At 42.2% G+C, this 23,014-nt stretch overlaps 1 long non-coding RNA gene across 2 annotated transcripts in view; it reads right to left on the bottom strand.

Moving 5' to 3' along the window:
* LOC119031458 overlaps positions 1-23,014 on the bottom strand; it is a 77,739-nt gene that overhangs the window by 8,515 nt on the left and 46,210 nt on the right. The gene's annotated exons all lie outside the window — the stretch shown is intronic.

Here is a 23,014-nt window from a genome sequence, read left to right as displayed (position 1 = left end):
CATAAACACACAGAATGCATTTTGGGTTGTCTTTGATTTGATTTTCGCCGTTTTACCATGTTTACTGCAGACGATGCACAACATTCCCACAGAAAGTGTCTCTTTCACTCCATGGTAAAACCCCCAAAATAGCAGTAACACAGAAATGTGCTTTGTTGTGGCACTGTCCCAAACCTATTTGAAACTACTGAGGCTTATCCCACTTCAATAGGCAGCCATCCAGAAGGAGAGCTTCTTTTTACACAGTGGTGTACTGTGTGCTTCGTAGGCGGGAAAGAGCAGACACGCTGAGCTACTTGAAAAACCTGTAGATCCAAAGAGGCACCCTGAAACCCAGAATATACTAATCCAGTCAGAAATAGTTTGAAAGGAGGAAGACACCGTGGCGATGATTTGAATTTAGAGCGGCTGCCATTTTTAACCCACTTCTGGGAACTTCCTGCTCTACTACCAGCAGGTCAGATTTTCAAATTATCTTGTTGAACATCTGAAATCCTGCTGGGGGAATGGCACATGGTGGAACCCGCACAAAACTCATGGAACTAAACAAGAATCCAGTTGTCACACAAGAAGTCAGGAAATGAAATGAGCACCTCACAGGAATTACTGATAACCTGGAGAAGATGTTCGATAAAAGGTTGTAGGATTAATGTGTCCTTGGACAAAAACCTTCAGATTAAATTTGAGAGCTAATATGCTAAAATAGGATCACAAGACACTGAAATGTGAAAGCGAGGAAAAAACAAGGAAATGCAAAACAGTTTGGATAATGAGTTCTGGGATTTGGCAGAAACAAACAAACAAAAAAAATCATAAAAATGACTACAACAGCCTTTAAATCCCATCCACGCTGGGCTGATTTGCTAAGTCAAGCCAGGTCAAGCCGAGCAAGCATATGTATGGAAAAGCCCCATCTGTAACCCACATGAGTGGCCCTAACAGCTCTGTAAGGACACTCCCGCACAGCATTTAAAAGCCTGTAACTCCCCTCCAGTTAGTAAGAACTGCAGAAGCTTCTTGGATGAGAAGTGAAATGTCAAGACAAACAAACAAGTCCAGTTGCCTACGATACAGCACTTGGATTAGTTGTGTTCTTTGTCTGTTCTTCAAGTTGCAGCAGGACGTGAACGTCAGGAGGATATTAAAGCAGAAAATCATACATTTTTATTCATGGTGCTTTTTTTATTGACCCTTCCAACACTCTGAAGTTGTTGGCAGAAACACTCTTGGCTCATATTAACGTATAAAGCTCCTAACAAGTGCCATACATCAAAATAATAACTGAGAAAAAAAAAAACCACAAACCTGACGTACTCAAGCATGACATAACTTTTGTCAACCAGGAGGAATCATAATTACTTCAGCCGGCTCATCCTGTCCTTGCTTGTAATTATGGATTCAAACTGTAATATTTTTAAATGATCTCATTAAATCATCCTGAAGACTTTTGTGCTGAATTGTTCCTGAAACAATGCGTTGTATTGGAAAAAAAACAGTGGATTCTCAGCAGCCGTGAAAACAAATCATGTCTATGAACACTCAGAGATTACCATTTTAGTGCCTCCTGTATTGATAGCTCGACTACATATAGCTCCCATACATCCTCGCTGATGGAGAAACTGTACCTCCCTCCATCTCCGATCACGCCACCCCCACCCCCGCTCTCTGTTTACTTTTGTAATCAACTTTGAGCTTGTTTTCTTCCACATCCCAATAAATGAGTTGTTAATCCTGCCGGGACAGCCGGGTGGAAATGAGTATTGAAAGGAATTAGCAAATGACATTTTAACAAGGATGTCTGTGGTGATATAATGGGGCCTAATGAAAGTAATGTTTTTCGCTGATGTGCTGACAGCGTGGCATTCTCCCAGCTGTACCCCTGTCTCAGCCTCATGGGACGAGTTAAAGAGAAAACAGAAGGGGACGAGATATGAGGACATGGACCGGTGGGGGATTTAAAAATGCACAAAGATAGCCTTTGACAGGGGAGTTGACACAATTTGGGCAATTAATTCTACTTGAGTAAAGCTGAGATTTGGACGTCAGATGCTCCACCCTAACCAAGCTCCCTGAGGCTTTTTGAAGCTGTGAAGCTTCGACTGATAAACATTTGTGCGTTCTCATTATATAGGTGGTGCTAAAAGCTTGGTAATGCAGTGGTGGGCAGCTGGTTGTGCAGTAGCCACTGGTTATAGCTTTTGTTTCTGCAAAACGGGAAAGCTCTGCTGGTGTTCCCTTATAGAAACTAATGGTGGAAACGTCAAAACTGTTTATTCGTCCTTCCTGAGCTAATCCGCTGTTTGCGAGCGTTTCATTGACATGATGTGATTCCTGTTTGGTTCTACTATTGTGTGTATAAGTGCTGGTTTGCTACCGAACATTATTCACTGCTATGAAGGAATTTTCCTTCTATTCACTGTCTGTCAGCTGTGTGAAGCTGCCTTCAATGAGACTGGAGTAAACAAGCCCCGTTTCTCTGGAAACCAAGGTTAGACTGACGGTTCTGTCTTACAACAGACTGCATGTGTGTCATAGTATAGCATAAGCTGATGGTTTGACCCAGGTCAGTCTTAAGTAAATATGGCACACTGTATTGGTCAGGCCGTTATTATTCTCGGGTATCCCGGCATCTTCTTCATACCCATAAGTCCAGCAGCTCTACAAAGTTTCGACCACAATTGCATTTCAAGTATTTTTAGCCAAGTGTAAACCCACTGAGAAGTCACCCCAAGTCTGGCATTACGCTCATCGCCGTCTTAGTTTCCTGGAGCCAGAAGTGACCATATTTGGACAAGAGGGTGGAGTAGCATAAGATATCCTGCTTGGAACTGATGCTTCAGGAATCAACCGCTGCAAAGGCTGTAGAATATCCTGTTCATTGGCAATACTGTCTCATGTGTGTCTCCGTAAATCATTCCTGTCCAACTTGACACGTTGCTGTTAATGTCTTGTTAATCAACTGGTATTGTACTAACAATCTCTATCCTGGCTAGAGCTGCCACCGGCGCTCAGTTATGATGTCAGCTGTTACTTCCAACTTCTTAGGTAAACAGCACGCACCATGAGAACCCAGGGAGTTACCATGGTAGCGACTTGTCAATAACAAGTTGGCGACACCCTAAAGCACAACCTGCTTGATCATCTATTGTCCTCAAAATAGGACCACGGTTTGCTAAATGAACATGCTGTATTGAGGAAGATTAAAACTAGGACTGAGACCATACACTCATTAGGAAACCGTTTAGGGAGCTAATAAATCAGGTGGTTTAGGCATTAACTTCTACATGAATGAAGGATTGATAAAGACATTTATGTTCACAAGAGGATGAATCCTAATGACAAAGCACTGATGTGCAGCCTCACAGAGCTGCTAACATGGCTGCAGACCGTAAAACATCAAACTCCATCAGCTCTTTATTGGACCTCTGTGATGGCACTATTTATGGCTGCTTCGTGATGCGCCTGCACCACCTCCAAAACTGAACCGGTTAAGTGTTAGCAGGTAATGAAGTGACAAACACAGTGATACGATTTGAGATAAGAATAGATCTGAGGTAGATGACGAAGAAGCAAATAAAGAGAGATAACGAACAAGAACAACACAGAGGTATGTGATACACAGTTTAAGAAAGCAGAATGGATGGCCGGTAGAAATAAAGTACTCATGTCAGAAGTGATCAGTGGCACACAAGTTGTCGGGCACACTGATTACTCTATGACGTGGCAAACATCCACCAGGCACCAGTTCAGTTCAGAGTTGAAGAAATAATAAAAGGAATTTCTAATCTAATCTAATCTCACCAGTTGTGACAGAGGAATGAGGCACAGCAGCAAAAAAATAGTGGACGGCTGAGCAGAGAGGCAGAGGAGAGCAATGTCCTCTAATGGATTTTGTGGAAAGAATTGCATTTTGGGGCCCGCTGAGGTGTAGCACTTAGATATCCCCGAAGAGTTCGGTTGAGCTGGGTGAGCGGGTAAGGCTCAGAAGGTCTGCACAAAAATGAAAATTTTGACCTGCTTTTCAGCTTTCGGTCATGTGTGCGTGCTGTCAGTGAGGGGAATGAAAGACATTTTGTGTCAGATGTTGTGCAGGCACATGAGTGAAAGTCTCTGACAGCAGAATTCTTGTACTTTAAAACCTGTGCCCGATGATGACATGACTTTTGTGTGTAAATGGTTCATATTTACAAAACATTTTGGACCTGTACTGGTAGATTGCTTTGGCAGTAACACGGCTGCAGTGGCTGCAAAGTAAACCATTGGGGAACTCAGACCATCAAAATTAGGCCCACAAAAATTGCATTTTTTTGATGAGAGGCTGAGGTTGCTATTCAAAAAGTCTGGCAACATAAGGGAAACAAAGAGATCTTTTTTTGTTTGTTTTTTTAGTATTTATTAAAGGAGAAGTCTTGCTCCGAAATCTTGCAAGAGGGGAGCTGCTGAGTCCCCAGGCTTTGGAGCAAACTTTCACAGTGGCCAAACTGGCTGTAAAAAGGAAAATACATTACTTTGAGCGTCACGACCCCCTGCCTAACATCTTGTTTCACCATCACAATTCGTAAAACAGGTCAGTCCTATAACATTTGGAAAGCCACATGATCAAATTATTTTCAGTTACCGTAGTTGGGCACTTCACCTGCAGTTAGTCAGCTCAGTCAACAGAAGTCTCTCAAATTTATTTCCAGAGCTGCGTCTGGCTTTTTACCTGATTTTGCCAAACTTGGTGTAGCAACTGGAACAAATCACCCCACGAGATTTAAGAACCAGACTTCTCCTTGAGCGAGTCGTGTGTAGCTGGTTACAGAAGGATCCCCTCCGTTTCTTTTGTCAGACACTTAGAATAACAACCCGAGCCTGTCAGTGGCTGATCAACCACTTTAAGCAGTAGTAACTTGACTGTGTAGTTGCCCTAAAGGATTACATTGTGATCGTTGAAGCTGTGCTGCGGACGCCAGCTGAGGAGATCTGCTGGACCAATTCCAGTAGGTATGAATCATTCACACACCGAACCACGCAAATATAGAGGCATGTTTAAAAACAATGTAATTCCCCTTTAAGGAACATCCTTATCGTTTACTTGTGGCATGGAGGAAATCAGATCCAAATCAGAGATGTGATGAAGTTTCATGGATTGTTAAGTCCGTTTCAGTGAGCTATGTCATGTTAAACTGACTAAGAAACAAAGCATTGAATGAGTTCTTTTAATATATTTCTCCATAATTTCGCACAGTCGGATTTGTTCGCCACAATCAAGAACCAAGATGCTCAGAGGGACAGGCTGCAGGATACAGTGAACTTCAGATAAGATTTCTACCTCTAGTAAAGTGGAAGAAGAAAAATAAAGCGTCAAATACCCCGAGACTCCTCTGCAGTTCTTTTCATCTTTTAAGGAGATGAGGAGTTCTCAAAGAATTACACTGAAAAAAACCCGTAGATAATTGATGATGATGTCGTCTCCAGACAGAACGTCTCCTCAGCAGCTGGAACAACCGTGTCTAAAAAGTGAGGATGAAGTGGTGGTTAAGTACCTCTGAATTTGTCAGAAGCTCTCCAACAAAAGCACTCAAAGCTGCCAAAAGGGGTAAAAAAAAAATAAAAAAAATCTCGCTCCATCTCGCCGGCAGACTTTGAGTAGTTGGTTGATAGCTGTGTAGCAGCCGAGGAAAAGCTGCGGCGCGTCTCCCCCCGTCAAGATCATCTCCTCCACATGTTTCTCGTCAGACGACTCATCGTAAGCAGGTGTAATCTTCAAAGTGAATCCTGCCACAATTACACCCGCCACCCCCGAGTCTTTTTACACGACAGCTAGGAAAAAGAAAGTGAAGAGAGTAGGACTTTCAGCTCTGGCTGGGTTGTTCCTGTTGAGGCTTGAAGAGTGTATTTTCAGAAACCGAGGACACTAATTGCAACTGATTTGAAGCTGTTTGTAATTACAGTGTGACAGCTAGATATTGGTTTGAAAATCTGTCTCACAAGGGGGGGAGATGGTTCATGTTTATTTAATTAGGTGAATCCAACGCTCTCAAACTGCCGAGCACACATGAGGGCAAACACACATATGTGAATGTTGGATACGTAGGGAAGGTAATTGCTTTCTCAGGCCGCCCCCCACTAATTATAGAGCCGAGTGTACGCTGTTATGGTCAACAGACGTAACTTGATTGGAAGTCACTTCATGTGCCACTCGCCTGTCCGACAGTCACCTCTGGTAGGTAATTAAAGACTGGAGAGTTGCTCAGAGAGAATCATATCATCACCTCGCGCGAACCGGAGCCACGCATCCAGCTTTTTACTTTGCAAAATCTAACTGACAGCTGCAGAAAGTGCATCATCACTGTACTCAGTTGCTTAGCGTCTTCTTATCATCAACGGGAGATGGGCAGGTCATGCAATTACGACAATCTAATTTTCTCCTCGCACAGGGTGATGTGTGACCAGCGTACGTCAGCCATCACCGCCGGCTAGTACAATTCATTAAACGCTGGTCTCGTCAGCTGCCACTGACAACCTGTTAGTCGTCTGTCTGTTCGCCTGGCAGGTTGTTGAAGAGGGATTCTGTGTGTTGGCACATTAACATGTTTGTTAACAGTTAGATATTCACGTGCAGTTGTTCCACTTTAAAAAAGGAATACGTTAAGCTCTGCATTCATGTTTTCTTTTTGAAGGCAGGTTTTCCTCAGCGGAGGACAGCTCATCACGTCTGCGTCTATTCATTGACTATTGTCTAAATTAATTCAGAGGTCTCTGATCGGTGACACTTTAATATTCAGTGTATGCAGAATACATGCGGTTTGTTTTGTTTTGTGACAAGTGTCTGTACAAGGAAGATATGAAGACCTAATTCTGTTTTTTGTTTGAGCTGTGCATATCTATAATAAATGTATTTTTCATGTTAAGTTCCCCTTTAGCTGTGTGTTATGCAGTTTTTTTGTCTTGAGGATTATGCATAATTTGTTTTCTTGTACTGTAAGTTTCCTTGTGTTTTTTTTTTTTTTTTCAATTTCTTTCACCAGCTTTGAACTAGAAATCCACTCACATCCAGGAACGTTTGGTTATCACCTCTCTATAAATGCCTGACGTAGTGTTGCCAGATCTGGCGTGAGAAACAAATAACCAGGTCAAAAAGAAGCAACCTGGCTGAAAAGAAACAAATGTGAGAGTCCAATTTATACTGTGTCTACAGTGTGTGTGAATATATGTTGCTTTTCATAAGAAACCTTTCATAAGAAATTGTAGCAAGATATTTTTCTTTTTTAACTCCAGAACAACCAGCTGACCAACAGATAATCTGGAATACACTTATTGATGAAGTTGCATATAATGAATATGATGAAACTGACCAGTGATCAGTGAATATTGCTTAAGGTAAGAATGATGCTAGTTTTAAGAGAAACAATATAGCCCATACTAGGTATTTTCATGATAGCATTACACTTGCTTGATCAAGTTCTGCATCATCACTTGTGAAAAAACTGACCTGTTGAAGAAGATCTGCATGGTGTACATGTACTTCACACTAATAATATTATAGATTTTCCTATATTTTGGCCAGTTCCTCTGAGGTGTTGTTAGCTAAGTCGCTGAAAATTTCCATTCATGTCTTTAAAATATCCCCTGTTTTTGTGTTGTGTATTGGGGGAGGGAACAGAGCGGTGAACAAAAAGACGGAACTACACCTGAAAAACAAATCTGCAACCCACCGCCCATCACCAATTGTCAGTGACTTTACAGAAAAACAAACCAAAATTCACTTCCAAAAAAGTGGAGTTAGCAACCCTGGCCTGAGGACCTGTGTATGGAACAAAAAGAAAGAGAGTACGGACAGCAAGTCAGAGCCTCCCACCAATACCACGAGCCTAACGGGGGGTGTCACACCCTTGCCGCATGAAGCAATGACAATCGTGGTAACAACAAAGTGTGACACTGACAGAAGGTGCACTGGTGGAGGCTCACTTACCGGGCCGGTCGGAGATGGGAGAGAGGTGAAGAATGGGTGCTGACAAGATAAATAGCGAGCCAAGAGTATCGGTGTGCCAGGACAGCACATGGACAGATTGAATCTGTCTCCAGTTGAGGGGACCAGGCAGGCCTGTGGAAGACTGTGGCAGTGTGCTTTAAGAGCTTAGGGGAGGAATCGCCCTGACTGTCCACATTATTGACCCTGAACACATACACTTGGTTTTGTGCCTCTCCAGGTTTCTCTCTTCACTTAACATTCCACGCCGGGAGGTGACGGACGTCAGCGGCACAAACAAAATCAAATATCTGGGAAACATTGGGCTGCCTCTGTGCAGGTATTTGGGGAAAAGAGCTCATCACCATCGCAGGGTTACAGCAGCAATGACAGAAAATGCGTTATTGCAAATTTGGATTTTGTGTCTTCATGATAGCGTAAAAGTCTCACTATCCTTCTGAACAATTTTCAGCCCATCTGTCACCTCTCCCCAAGCTCAGAGAGAACAGTGGAAAACCTTACGAGAAGAAAAGGAAAAAAAAAACCAAATTGCTCTTATCGGTTTATCGACGAGTCAGGCAGTCAAAAATGCTTGATGAGACGGAGGAGAGAGACAAAGCACCTCGACGGAACAGGAGCGCTCCGATCAAAACGCATCGAGTCGGCTACAAAGGAGCGTCTGCCGTGTTTACGGCGGCTTTTCTTCAGATTTGACCTCTGTAATTTAATTAGAGCAAAAACAATCCATGTTGTCCAGCCTGCCTTGTAATTACAAGAGCTTATGATCCTGGATGCTTTCCATCGAGAGGATGTGTCAGCTTATACGGGTCTGAATACAGCAGTCAATAACTCATCAGCAGTGACAGAGCACAAATACGAGCAGGCAGTCGTCTGTGAACAGGAGCACAGCTGCGCATCCTTTCACAGTGACACACACACACACACACACGCCTCTCCTCCAAATACAATTACCCCCCGATGAACACACACAAAAAACTAGACACACGCGGCCACGTACACAACCAAACACACTACGATGTTGACACAGACGTACACACAGGAGCGAGTGGTGAAAGCCCAGAATTCTGCAAATGTTTGACGGCACACAGCAAGAGGAGCCAAAACAACCGGTGGCCACATGATCCGAAGGAAACCCACTGATCCTCCGAGGTGTTTACCAAGAACATCCAAACACTACCAAATGTGTCTCTGCAAAGTTTACCTGGAGTTCAGAACACTCTTAGCTAGCTCCATGCTGCTCTTAGTATGTGGAAGATAGACTCCAGCAACAGAGGACTTCCACTGGAACAAATGGGCTGATTTTTCTCCTTGGATTCTTTCTTGTTTGCGGCTTCGTTAAGACGGAACTGTTTTCTGTTCTAAATAATCTTGCTGTGCTTCTTTGCATTTTTGGACTTTTGGTCAAAAATAAGACAAACAAAGGTGAATGGAGGTTTTATAGATCAACCGTTTAACAAAACAATCTTTGGTTGCAGCTCTGATCATCACCAACAAATCTCTCAGCTCACTTGATGACTTATCATGGTCATTCTGTGCTATAGGCAGTCATACTGAAATGCTCGATATCGTTGATGTGATCAGAAGTTAGTTGAACATCTCTGGGCTCTGCTGTCCGAAACACCTCTGCAAATCATCCTCGTCCTGCTTGACAACAAAGCATCTGGACATGCAAAGCAGTCAGCTGTCATTGCTTTCCTGAGACGTGATCGCTTTCAGACCGGTCGAGGGGACGAGAAGAGCGAGTCCTGCACTGCAGGGCTGATGTGTGTTATGGAGCAACAACTGTATGAAATCAAACTGTAATGGAGCAAAACTGACCAAATTGAAACACGTTATAGGACAAAATGTTACCTACTCTCATAACTGGGGGGCAGTTTTCCTTCAGGTCCGCACACCGCATGCTGCGTATGCGTCATGTGGAAGGAACAATGCACAACACAGATACACATTTTGTGGCTCTTAATGGGCCTTTTTCATAAATCACTAATCACCTTTTGTGTCTCAGCTTGTCCCCACACAGCTGTGAATACATCACATTCATTGATTAGCCTATTGACTCCCTGCCAGTGTGTCCACCATTAGGATCTTTTCACTGGTATTCATGTGCCACGACAAAATGATGAATTCATTTGAATGTACATTTAACACAGCAGGCAATTACATGACCTTTAGCCCAGAACAATTCACACGGAGCTCGACGGTTAAATCTGCTTTGAACCAAAATTACAGACATCAGAGGAAAGCACTGTGCAATTAGCAGTTGGATGGAAAAAAAACTCTGTAAAAAATATAAAAAAACAAGGTGAAAAATCATTCCCACCATTTAAGCAGCCAATATGTTCATTTGAAGCGAAAGCAAAGTAATTGAACACTGAATGCATTATTTCTAGGTGAGACTGAAGGCTGACTAAGAACACCACAGCGAGGTGATAATCACAACACGCAATACAGTGTTTTATTAAAAAAAAAAAAAAAAACTGAGACGCTTGTCAGGATTATAAGTAAAATGCGAGCAGAGGTCTACATTACATTTCCCTCCACGTGCTTGTCTTTTTCTGGGACTTGCAGGATGTTTGTGACATAAAACTAGAAATATTTGTCTTTTTATTGAACCATTTTCTCTTTGGTGAGACAATCCAGTAAACTGGAATAGTGGGATGGACAGAGTCTACCAATAAAGCCACAAGAACAGCTCAGTTGGCAGAATAAATTGTTGGCAGTTCATGTTTCAGCAAAACAAATATACATTCACATTTGGAGGTGTCATGAGCCCACATATCATAGTGACCATATTTTCTATAATATATGTCACATCACATTCACAATCAGTGTTTATGACCTGACTTTAATATCAGGAAGTGGAGGGAGTGATGGTGGAGTTACGGCCAAAAAAGGCTGCCAAACCAATAAACACAGTTCAAGACTGCGTTTCAACATCTGTAGTGTGACACCACTGAATGTTTTAAAGGAGACCTCGAAAGATGTCCAGCTGTGTGTGTGGTGACAAAAAAAGGATATTCAAGACGGGAAGTCCGGACGTCTCCGTCTCCGTCGGTGGTTATATCAAAGATGAATCAGTGGAGGAATACCACCCGACGTGAAAGATATCAGTCTACTGAATGGGGTGTTTGCAGTGCTTATGGTTTAAAACAGCACATGAATGCAACAGCACCAACTAACTCCATCGTCACAAAGAAATTAACTTCTGCAGAGAACTGTTGTTCATTTATCAGAGTAATAACAGAGAAGCCGGCACATTTTGAAGCGATCAGAAATTGTATCATCATCGTTCATCTTCTGGGAGAAAAAGTCAAAGAAGCCTGCGTATCACTGTATCAGCTGCCTTGCTAGTTTTTGACAAAGGGAAACCATCAAAGGTTTTGGGTCACTCTATTGTGTAATTCTGTATTTTGCGACAAATCCCATGAAACGACTTCACCGCTTTCACTCACTCAGCCCCAGTTTCAAACTGCTCACAAAAACACACCATCATTTGAAAAGGCTCAACATTTTCTGAAAACACACGATTGAATGATGCGTTTCATTGAACGATCATTCTATAAATTAGGACATGTCCTTTACCAAATATTGTGTCATTTTAATCAAAAAACTAATTTGCTGTTGATTAAATTAAAGGTTGTGGAGACTTTGTTTAAAGGTCAGGAGTGCTGTGATTTTTATCTCACAGCATGACACAAAATCATTTTCCTTGTCTGTCTAAATTTCTTCTTCTTCAATATCTTCAGACACATATGGCTGGAGAACCATTCTTTGAAAAACAAACCTTCTCACAACAAGGAATAAATACAGGTGTCATCTGCCTCGTCTGAGGGCTGAAAGTGACTAATGCAGTTCTCTGCCTGTTATCCGATTTCCCACCCTCTGATGGCTTCTTTGGGCCTTTAACACGTTTTTTACTGAGTGATGTATGTCGCCACCGTCGTCGTCAAGACAAGCCAATGCTGCGAGGAACTCGGCGAAAGCAATTTAGTTATCAAAAGACGTAGGCGACGGGGAAGAAACAATTCACCACACGTCAGAGATGGAGTTGTAAATATTGTAAAACACACAAACGGAGACAGAGATGGATGTAAATGTGTCAGCGCAGGTATGTATTATCGTCTCAAGCACGGATTTTAGTGCCTATCATTTACCAAAATGTGGCAACTACGCTGTGTTCAAGTTAAAAGGGGAGTACATCCACTTTTTTGTCATGAGTTACCCCGACAGGAGCATCAGGAGACCGCGAAGGTCAGAGTGTTACTTCTAGGGGTCGACTCATATGGACTTTTAAGGGCTGATAACAATACTGATTATTAGGAATCAAGGAGACTGAAAACCGATGTGAAGTTCAATTTAAAGGTATTTTTCTGGAGTACTTCGATTCCCATCCACTACATTTGTTTGATACTTTTAGTTACTAGTTACTTTGCAGATTCAGATTTTTCAGTGTTTATAGGCTGTAAATTATAACTCGCTACCAACCAGACAGCATCGTGTTCAGGACGTTGTGTGAGAGGGCGCGGCATCAGAGCCAAAGCAGCACATTTTTAAATCAGTTACGTAAATCACCAGGTAATATGGTCTACCCCGGGCCCCCACGGCTAAAACACAGCAGAAAAACAGACAAAACCAGAGCTACTGTGTGAGAGAACGCAAGAGAGGGAGACAACCAATCAGAGGCGGAGTAGGGCGGGTCTACTCCTCGTAATATTTGTGGCTTCCAAAACCTGATAAATGCCAAGTAATGTCTGCAGCTCACCACTATACACAAAAGGTACAATGTCATATTTTGGGGGGAGGCTGATTCTTTAAACAAGAGCATGAAGACACACGGCAGGTTGATTAACAGGACCGGCTGATTGTCTGACGGCACTCGCGTTAATCACTTCTTCACTGATTACCTTTCCGGTTTTCCACACAGACAAACTAGCAAGGTCACCTCAAAGAAAGTTCAGGGACCCCCACCGCAGCTGACACGTCCTTACCAACAGCTTTAGGTGAGCTGCTTCAGTGGAATGGAATGCAGCGCGCGTGTTGCTGTACGCCACGGTGACATCTTTGACCTTTTCTTCATTTGAGGAGCAGGAGACGGCAGCTGTTTGACATTTAGTTTTCGCTCGCTAATAGAAACAAATGAATATTTTTATTTTTAAATCATCTGTTGAACGACTTATTGAGCAAACAGCTAATTGTTTCAGCACCGCTCTGTGAGACGTGTCGAAAACGAAAACTTGTCCTGGCAACGCAGCATGGATCGCTCGCTTCATCTGTAAAGAATTGAATCACTGACTGTTGTTTCCTCACAACACACTGCTAATTGCATTCCAAATCTATTATACTACAAGTGAATTCTATGAGAGCTAAGAGTAATTCAAAAATGACACCACTTAAACGCGCCAAACACTGACTTTAACAGTCAGATACTTTGCACACAATGCACTTCAGTAATGGAAGAAGTTGGATTGATTGAGACGTGCTCCTCTGTCAGGGTGCGACCCCGAGGGCAGGGCTTTTGTATCAACACATCGGCGGTTTAAAAAAATCCGTCTTCCTTATTGTTTTCACGAGCATCCTCACAAGCTCGACCTTAATTGGCGTACTGCTGTAACAGAGTTCCCACTGTATAAATTTAGACGCCGATCCAAAGTCACACGTCTCTAGAGGCGTGGGAGGCAGAAAAAGGGCTACATCTTCCGTGCACTGAGAGTGCGTGTCGAGAACAATCGAAAATCAGATCTTCACGTCACATTTTTCTGGGTCGGTTTATTTTCTAAATAGAGGCATCGGGGTGAAATCTGTCAGCGGCAGCATGATTGAGATATCTGTGAGCGAAGCATCCGAATCTGCATCCAAATCCCCGAAACTCCAAATCCCTCATCCCCTCCAATCAAGCCGAGCACGCTGACAGGTTCCTCTCCTCCTCTGTCGCTTCGTCTCCATCTTCCTCTGCACTTTAACACTTTTGTCTCAGACTCATTCTCTCTCTCTCTCTCTTTCGCTCTCTGTATCACGTTTCCTCTGATGCTGTTTGTTTCTTCCCCCTCTCTGCCCCTCTTACTCACAAAGGTGGCAGAGTCGTGTCTGGAGAGGATGGCAAGGGAGTGAGGAGGAGGAGGAGGAGGAGGAGGAGGAGGAGGAGGAGGAGGAGGAGGAGGAGGAGGAGGAGGAGGAGGAGGAGGGGGTGAGGCAGGGGGAGGATGTGAACTCACAGGCAGACAGCATGCCTCACTTGGTGCCAGCTTTGTGTGTGTGTGTGTGTGTGTGTGTGTGTGTGTGTGTGTGTGTGTGTGTGTGTGTGTGTGTGTGTGTGTGTGTGTGTGTGTGTGCCTTGGCAGTGGTCCTGAGCCGCAGGGCCAAGTCTGCCTCCACGCAGACGCCTGGGTGGGTCTCTTTAGGGGTTCCCAACCTCTTCTGGCAGGTGAGTCCACACTGATGTGAGGAAATTACCACAATGCTTGACTACTTCAAAAGGCTGAACATTAACGCTGTATTATTCCGTTGCTGCCGCACTTGTCTTTGTAATCTAATGATAACAACAGTAATTATTCATCCAGCGCATTTACAAAGCGTCTTACATCACACAAGAGAGACCAAGTTACAATTAAAAGGAGAAAAAAGGAAAAGGACTTTTACAGACTGATATGAAAAAAAAAAAACACGCTTGCACAATTTCTGCTACATCATTTAGCGCCACAAGAAGTGACACAATTTTTAGATCTAAATAATGGCCCAGGATTATTGTAATATTATTGTGTCAGGTCTAAGGAGTGGCTGTAGCTCAGAGGGTAGAGAAGCGGGTTGGAAGATTGCTGGTTCAAAGTGCCATTGAGCAAGATACTGATCCCCAAATTGCTCACAAATGATTGTGACAATGATATAAAGCACTGTGAGCGGTCTGTAGACTGGAAAATCCCTAAGACCATCTAAGGTCAGTGGAGATTCAAATCTTAATAGCCACGATATTGACCGAGTCTGAACACATGTTGATCAATAAGTATCTTAACATCAATGAGCGATATTAAACCAACACAGGACCAGACAACATTGTGAGGTGACAGCCAGGTTTATAAGAGGCAAATGTGATCGCATTTGTTTATATCCGTCACATTGTGTGATCAGCATTAGTCTATTTCCACTTCAAACTATATAAATAAACTCATCCCAGCCTGTAATCTGTCAAGTAATCCACTTCAGTGAAACACCAAACTTGGTACTCAATGGAACAGTGCATTCAATTAGAAAGATCAACAGAAAATAAAAAAAGGCCACCAAAGTGCACATTAGAAGCAAGTTAGAGCAAAATCAGCATCTGCCAAATCGTATTTTTCAAACAAACATTCCAGTTTTAAGTATTCAACATTAGAGGTAATGAATGACTCGTTATCAGCTGCAACTAAATGAACTAACAGGGTAACGTTATGTATTGAGGCACACGTGCAAGGCACTGTCATCCAGCTGCACCAGTCGTTGTTTGTAGACCGGGGGGGCCGAGAGTCAGGTGGACTGCAACTTAGACTCAGACCAGCAGGAGAAATTGAACTGGACTCTGATTATTCAACGAAAGGAGAAGGTACTCATGGTTCATTACTTATCATTCTTCAACACAGGGTCGAACAAGATGCAAGTATATTTCTATCCTATTTTTTCATGTTTGAGTACATTTCCCTCACTGCTACCTTTTTTTCTCGTGTGCCGCTGTGTCAAACTGAATCACTCCTATAGGGGATCAATAATGGTATATATTCTCTTATGTCTCTTGATGCTACTCATAAAATAAAAAATGTTCTCTGACAAAACAAAAGGCAGCATTTATTACTAAGAGAGACTACATCTATTGGTAAAACAGCCTTTTATTTAAAGGGGAGGATTTTCTGACCTGAACCAAAGTCAGATAAACTCAGAGATGATCTGTGCATGTCTTCGACTGAGGTGCTAGTTTAGTGAACAGTGCAGTAATGTCTATTCTCAGCTGTCTGATCGGGATCAGGATTAGATCAGGAAACAGATTCTCTCAACGCCACAAAAAAATCTCCAGAGGTGGAGAACCAAGCTGCTAACGCTCGATTTTTCTTTTCTTTTCACTGTTTTCGCTTTATATCTGTAACGCTGCACTCGACATCACTCCTCTCTTACAGTTGCACTTTCTCACTCATTACTCCTCCGCTCGACTCTCTCCGGCACTCCAAACTCGCACACTCATCCAGGAGTGCAAACACACTCCAGCGGAGCCAGTGTCAACACGCACAGATCACAGATGTGCATCTGTAGATGGATTGGAGGCTGATGTGGGAAAAAACCAAATTAAAATGGCACAGACAGGAGGATTTGAGTTTACAGTCAACAGAGAGAAAAAGATCAACAAAGCTGCAGCGGTTAATCTTTGCTTTGATCTTAAACACAGCCCCGTCTAGCTGTTTTTTTGTTTTTGCGGAGCCCAGATGCTTATTATAGAAGGGATTGAAGTCTGAGATTAGAGCCGTCGGAATTGAGAAAATTGAATGAAATCTCCGCGGGCATCATAAGAGCATATACCTTCCCCCGCTGTGCACGAAAACACTTCCAGCGCCGTGAAATCAGCATGTCCCAGAGCGGCGCAGGTAATCTTCGAAAATGCAATCACTTACTGATTATGATGCTTATTACCGCATGTTGTTTGAAGAAAATCAATTTGATTATTTTAGCCTATAATTTATTAGGTTCCTGTAATTACTCTGACAAAGCATTTAGAATGTATTTGTGATTGAACATGAGCAGAAATTATTGAAAAAAAATGTAAAAAAAAAAAAAAAACACATCCCATATTTTCTGAGCATAATCACTAATTCTGACTAGATTTAATGATACTAATACGATAATATATGCAGCAGTTGTCCTTAAAAACCATGCTTATGTAGCATCTTATCTCCTCTTTAGCATGAAGTTCATTTTTTTGTGAACCGTTGTCTTGTGGAGCTGTGCGATATCACCAGTAATATTTAGCTCTGCCACATGAAATCAGCTTGTTCCCAAAGTAGAACACAAACAGATCTGCAGCAGCTTGCCTCACAGCGTGGCAGGCCTCATTACTCTTTATATAAAAGGGTCCTCCTGCACCCAGTCTACAAACACATGATCTATCTGTGGCCTTTTAAGAGGAAATGTCAAATCAGCACGCGGGATAAGGTCAGGACGAGAGCAGCTGATGGGGCATCACTTCACACGGACAAAATAAAAAAATTAAAAAAAAACAAGCACACCTGCCTGTTCACCACACCACACCGCACAGAAAACTCTGTCGTCAGTCATTTAGTCTGGTATTGATTCTTATAAACTTTTTTTTTTTTTTTTTTTTTTGAGTCCGGAGATAGCTGCAAACGTCACGAAAATGGCGTTAAGGAAGTTCTTGAAAACACAAAGTAAAAGTGAGATGTTATGAAGTCAGTGGTCCGCATGTTTTGCACAAACTTTTGTTTTTACAGTGTCGACAGTTCAATTGCAGATAATCTGCTTTCGTATTCCATGTAAGGTTGCAGAAATCCCCAAGGGGTCAGTGTGATGAGAAATACAGTGAACGTCACAATTTTAAAGCAAACAACAGAGGATGAAACAGCTTGGACACATTAATAGAAACAGACTTTGGGTGTTGGCTTCACCTGAAAAGTGGATCCATGTTACATTTAAACATTCAGCTTTGGTCCAAAGCGACATACAATAATTCATACATACATACACTGATGGTGGTGGCTGCCATGAAGGTTACAGCAATCTCGTGTCTTTTTTTTTTTTTCTAAATGTACCGGCTGTGTGCTAGAAAATTGACAGACTATCAAAACTCACACAGAGTCGGGAGGGTCCACATAATAAATGTGACGGAGCAACAGCTTCCAGCTTTGCCCCCTTTCCAGGCTGGTTGACTGCCTGTGTGGCTGTTTGGCATCCTGTAACACACTTTTAACACCCGTCCATCATCGCCAATCAAGTGATTGCACTGACATTTTCAGGACCAAAATTTCACAACCCCGAGAGAACGGTGGTGTGATGAGAACGGGCACTGTTACTGCAGGAAAATACATGATGTTACAACTTAAAACAGATTAAACACAATACTGACACTGATTTCTAAAAATATCAGCTTTGATACGCTCACCCTTCACTTCCAGATACAAAGATCTCTGTTATGATTGACAGGACTACTCGAGTGCTATTATATATATATAAGCCTCAGCTCTTGTTTCCCGCTCCACTGCCATATCCTGTAGCATCGTGTTTCCATTTTATTCTTTTATGATGACCTGAATAAAGCTCCACACTTTCAGTATGAAAGAGAAGACGGGGGGGAAAAAAAAAAAAAGCAAAGAGCCCTTCTTGAAGAGTCTTTCATTTATCATAGGGGGCCTTGAAGGGAAATGTATATTGCAGGGAGAGAAGAGAATCTGCTGTTGGTCCAACAGTCATGCTAAACCTCCTTCAATTATACCAGTGTTTGCTTTCTCCTCTCTCCTTCACTTGCACTGCTTCTTCTCTTCCTCTTTCTGCCTACTTATTTTTTCTCTCTCTCTCTTTCTCACCTCCTCTGTCCCCATCTGTCTGTCTCTCCCTTTCTCATTTCTGTGGTCACTTTGTGGTGTGGCAGCACTTTATGATGTATCCAAATGACAGAAAAAGAAGCTTGGTGAGGTCCAGCAGCCTGGAGTTGTGGGGGTTTCTCCTGAATTATGCTATTTGTTTTTTTTTTTTCTCAATCCTAAAGGCCTGGCAGGCCCGCTTTCAACATTTTCACACATGTCCTGCAAAGGGAAAGGAGAGAGGCGCATAAAAAGGAGGAGCTTCTGATGGAGTGAGGAGAAGATGCGAGAAAGAGTGTGCGCTGTGTGTTAATTTATTTCTATTCTCATCGGGACCTAAATGTGCTCACAAAATGGGCACAATTAACTCAGAACTTATCAAAGGACCGATTGTGGCTGGTTCTGACTTTCATAAAGGCCTAGGTTGGGATTATAAATCAAGATAAAATTACAAGGACCATACCATATTGGCGTTTCAACCAATTGTGTCAACTCACATTCACTTTACATGTTTGTGAGCTGGCTTTCATATCGGGAGGGGGTGGTGGAACTCAGGCAAAAAGACTGCCAAGCCTGGGTGACACCATTGGATATCTTTTTTAGAGGACCTCAGGCCATCTCCAGTCATATATCTGGCAACCAAAGTTGGTATTTCAAGCCAAAACATGATCCCTCCCTCACACTAACCAAGAGGCTTTTGTGCTGAAAGACCATAAGCTAGCTGCTGAGATTCAATAAAACAGGCGCAACATAAAGAAATGTTAAGTTTCAATATCTGTGGTTCACAGAAACGTACATTGCCAACACTTAATCTGACAACTGGGCTGGATCTATACTGTGAATCTAAATTTTGACTTTGTGAAAACAGGAGGTACGAACAGGTTATTTATTTATTTATTTTTTTTATTCCTGAGTTTCAAATGATAGAATGCTTAAAATAACAGGAAGAGACGAGTAACATGATGTTCTTTTTGAGTGTAAAAACAAAAAGCATTGATGATAACAGAGAAAAATATTTGACCACAATGCTGTTAATCATCCATCTACTTTTTTGCAGACTGACATAAATGAGGCACATTTCTGAGTAATGTTCCTGCTGTCTTTAAATAACTTGGAGTGTTCTGGTAATCTATTTGGGTTGTTTACCATTGCATTCTGGGTCTGTTTTGCATTTGTACTCTATACCATGATGTGTGGCCAAGAGGAAATAAAACGGAATCTGAGGTTGGAAGTTTTAATTCAAATTAAAACTGTCTGATTATAGAATAATGAATGTGAGTTAGAATTTCAGCAAGTTTTTCGATACTCAAAGCTGTAGATACTTCTGTTGTGACTGAAAAAAAAACTACTCAGGTAAGATTCTCATCTGTTAATTGTGTGTGTTTGTGTCCTTGTGTTAAGTGCGACTCTAAAGTTTGTGCATCTGGCTCCATGTGTAAGATTTGTCATTGGCTGTGTTTTGAGGCCTACGTGTGTTTATACGTGGCAGACTGGCCATCTGGAGGACGAGGTGTTTTTCTGGTTGACTGACCTACAGCCTGGCAGTTGGCCAAGGTTTATTAAATGGAAAAGTAATTACAACAACACTACGGATACATTTAACATTAATGATGTTGAATTATTTATTGACCATCATCAGCTGACAAACCTTGCAGCTCTTAAAGTGCATCCCACCTCGCTATCAGTTCACGCCTCTGCCACTGCCAGCGCCTGTTTGGTGCCGTGGTCCCTGCACCTTGCTGTAACCTTTATTTGACATTGATCCTAAAGATTGAACAAAGAAAACAAAACATGGCAGACACACTGACGACAACTGTGTGCATGGAAAAGGTAACGTTTCAGTTATATTCAGGTCAGGTTTTTGTCACATTCGCTGAAATGTCTTCCTCTCATCCTGGAAGTTTAAGCACCAAAGCTAGCAAACATGAAGCACCTTTACCTTGAGACAACTTGTGGATTTCACTGTGTTTAAACACTGTTGGAAAGATTTGGACTAATGTATGTAAAGTACACCACTCAACAACATGTGGAACAAAGATCAGGCTGTTTTAAGACCTTTCAATTCAAAAATCTTACATATTCTACCTTTAAAATCACAAACGAATGGAAATATTATTTCATAGTGTAAACATAATTGTGTTTGCAAGACAAACTGCGATTTCCACTTGTTCTGTCACTTTAACGTGAATGAACGTGTGAAAAGATTAAACTAAATTCAAAATACAATGCATCTGCTTACATAAGATGTTTGTTTATCTGTATCCATGCCTCCGTACAACAGCAGACAATACAGAACAAGATACAATAAGCAATATTGTTGTGCAGTATCTCTGTCCCAAGCGTATGTAAATGTATTTATCTGTGTGCATATGCTTGTGCCGTGCATGATTCATGCGTGCGTGTGTGTGTGTGTGTGTGTGTGTGTGTGTGTGTGTGTGTGTGTGTGTGTGTGCCGGTCCCCACTCCTCATGCAGCGCACCACCCTGACTCGCAGCCAGACACATATTTCATGGCTTGATGGTTTCTCTGTGTGATGCCAGGGCCTGATAGCTTATCTGTGGAATCCTCCTCACTTGCCTGGAGTTTAGTTCAATAAAATGCAGGAAAGAACAGCCAGCGACAAAGAAACCGCAGCGAGGGGGGAAGATCAGATACGGGAGCCTGACACACCGCTCAGGTTGGGAGGCTCGGGTCATAGCAGGACAGAAAAGAGGCCACTGTCATGTACTTTGTTGTACCCATCATACACACTTCCTGCCTGCACAATCTTTTTTTTCTGTTTGCACTGTGATTTAACTTACTTCACAATAGAGGCGAGCAAAAGGGGGAAGAGATTATATTTAATCACGCTTCCATCGTTAATCAAATCCCTCTCCTCCGTATCCAGCGAGCGTTAGTGTACACGATATATTTACGTCCGACCAAGAAACAACCCGATGGTGACATTCTGCGGCTGAACACCAGCTACACAACGTGCAGTGTTCAAAGTAAACAGCAGAGCAGCAGGAAAGTAAACAGCAGCCAGCAGTTTCAGTGAAGTTCTTCGCCGAGTGTGTGTGAACAAACACAATCGGTCGAGCCGATGAGCTCACACTGTGCAGATGTCTCTATATCACCAATGTTTGACTGATGGGCCTCAATGCCAAGTGGTGCCGACTATCAGGAGAAAGTTGGACCTCCTACATTTCACAAAGCAAACTGAGGTGAATGGTTAAGTATCTTTTTTATAAACAGCCTCTGAACTTGTCTTTGCAATACGTGAAGCAGACTGAACTGGTTTTATAGCTGATACCTACCTGCATCTACACCTAAACTAACTTCATCTACACACATTTTGAATGTGCGATGTTCTGTTTGGAAACTTGTTTGCTTGACTGGCCTCAATGTTTACAGGGCATGCAATAGTGCATAATGGCCACCATAACATTACAGTTTAATGTTGCAGCCTATCAGTTGCATTTCACACCTCTCTCTCTCCTCTGTTTCCCGTCTGACCCTGGTAACCACTAAAGGTGAATATTGCCAAAAAATAATCTACAAAATCTAATAAAAGTAAAAAAAAACTCATTCCTAGTGCTATATAGTAGGCGACTTGGCTTGTTTCAGTTTCTTGAGGATGTTTCACCTCTAATCCAAGAGGCTTCTTCAGTTCTAACCAACCAGAGGGGAGTTGCCGGCTTTTAAACTCTGTGTGGGAGTGTCCTTACAGAGTCGTTAAGGACACGTGTGAGTCCATGTGGGTTGCTAGGACTAGTTGAGCCTGGGTGGGAAAAGCTGTTGAGCAGTCTGGAGAAGGAACTCAGAACTGCATTGTAGCTGGGTGAAAAATAATGTCTTATTCCACCTCCTCTGTTAGAAACCATCTGTCTTCTCTGGCTGAGATGTTTACACTGTTATCCTCAAAGAACCAAAAAGAAAAAAAATCAATAATAAAGTCATCAGTGTTTTTCTGTGCACAAATTACTCAATTTATTATTTAATTATATAATTTCCAGCTGACTTTCCGCTCCTGATGCGCTGGTCAGCACCTTGTATGGCAGCCACCTCCATCAGTGTATTTTAAGTCATAACATGACCCAATACTATCCAAGTGTTGTTTGTCCCTTAAGAGATGTAAAGTTTCAGCATATCCATGTTTGCAGAAAAATACATTACTAACATTTATTCGCCCCCATGATTTACAGCGATTGAACAATTTACGATAAGGTTCAACATAGGACTGTGACTCAATACAATAAATTATTACTTTTCAATGTTCATTAAGTATTTTTGTTGTTCGTTTTTTAATATTGAGAGGGTCTAAATGTATGGCTGTAGGAGGAAACAATTCACTAGAACCACAAAAAGATGAAGACGCAAGAAGTAAAAGCAGGGCAGTGAATGTCAAATGAGCTTTGAGTTTGAACTGTGGGTCTGCAGATGACGGGTGGTTGTGCTAAAACAGTACTTGCTTTAACGTAAAACAGCGTGGGAAATTCATAATAATGTGCGG

This window comes from Acanthopagrus latus, chromosome 13 (assembly GCF_904848185.1).
Source record: "Acanthopagrus latus isolate v.2019 chromosome 13, fAcaLat1.1, whole genome shotgun sequence".
Classification (NCBI taxonomy): Eukaryota; Metazoa; Chordata; class Actinopteri; order Spariformes; family Sparidae; genus Acanthopagrus; species Acanthopagrus latus.
This window is presented reverse-complemented; position numbering and strand designations above follow the sequence as displayed.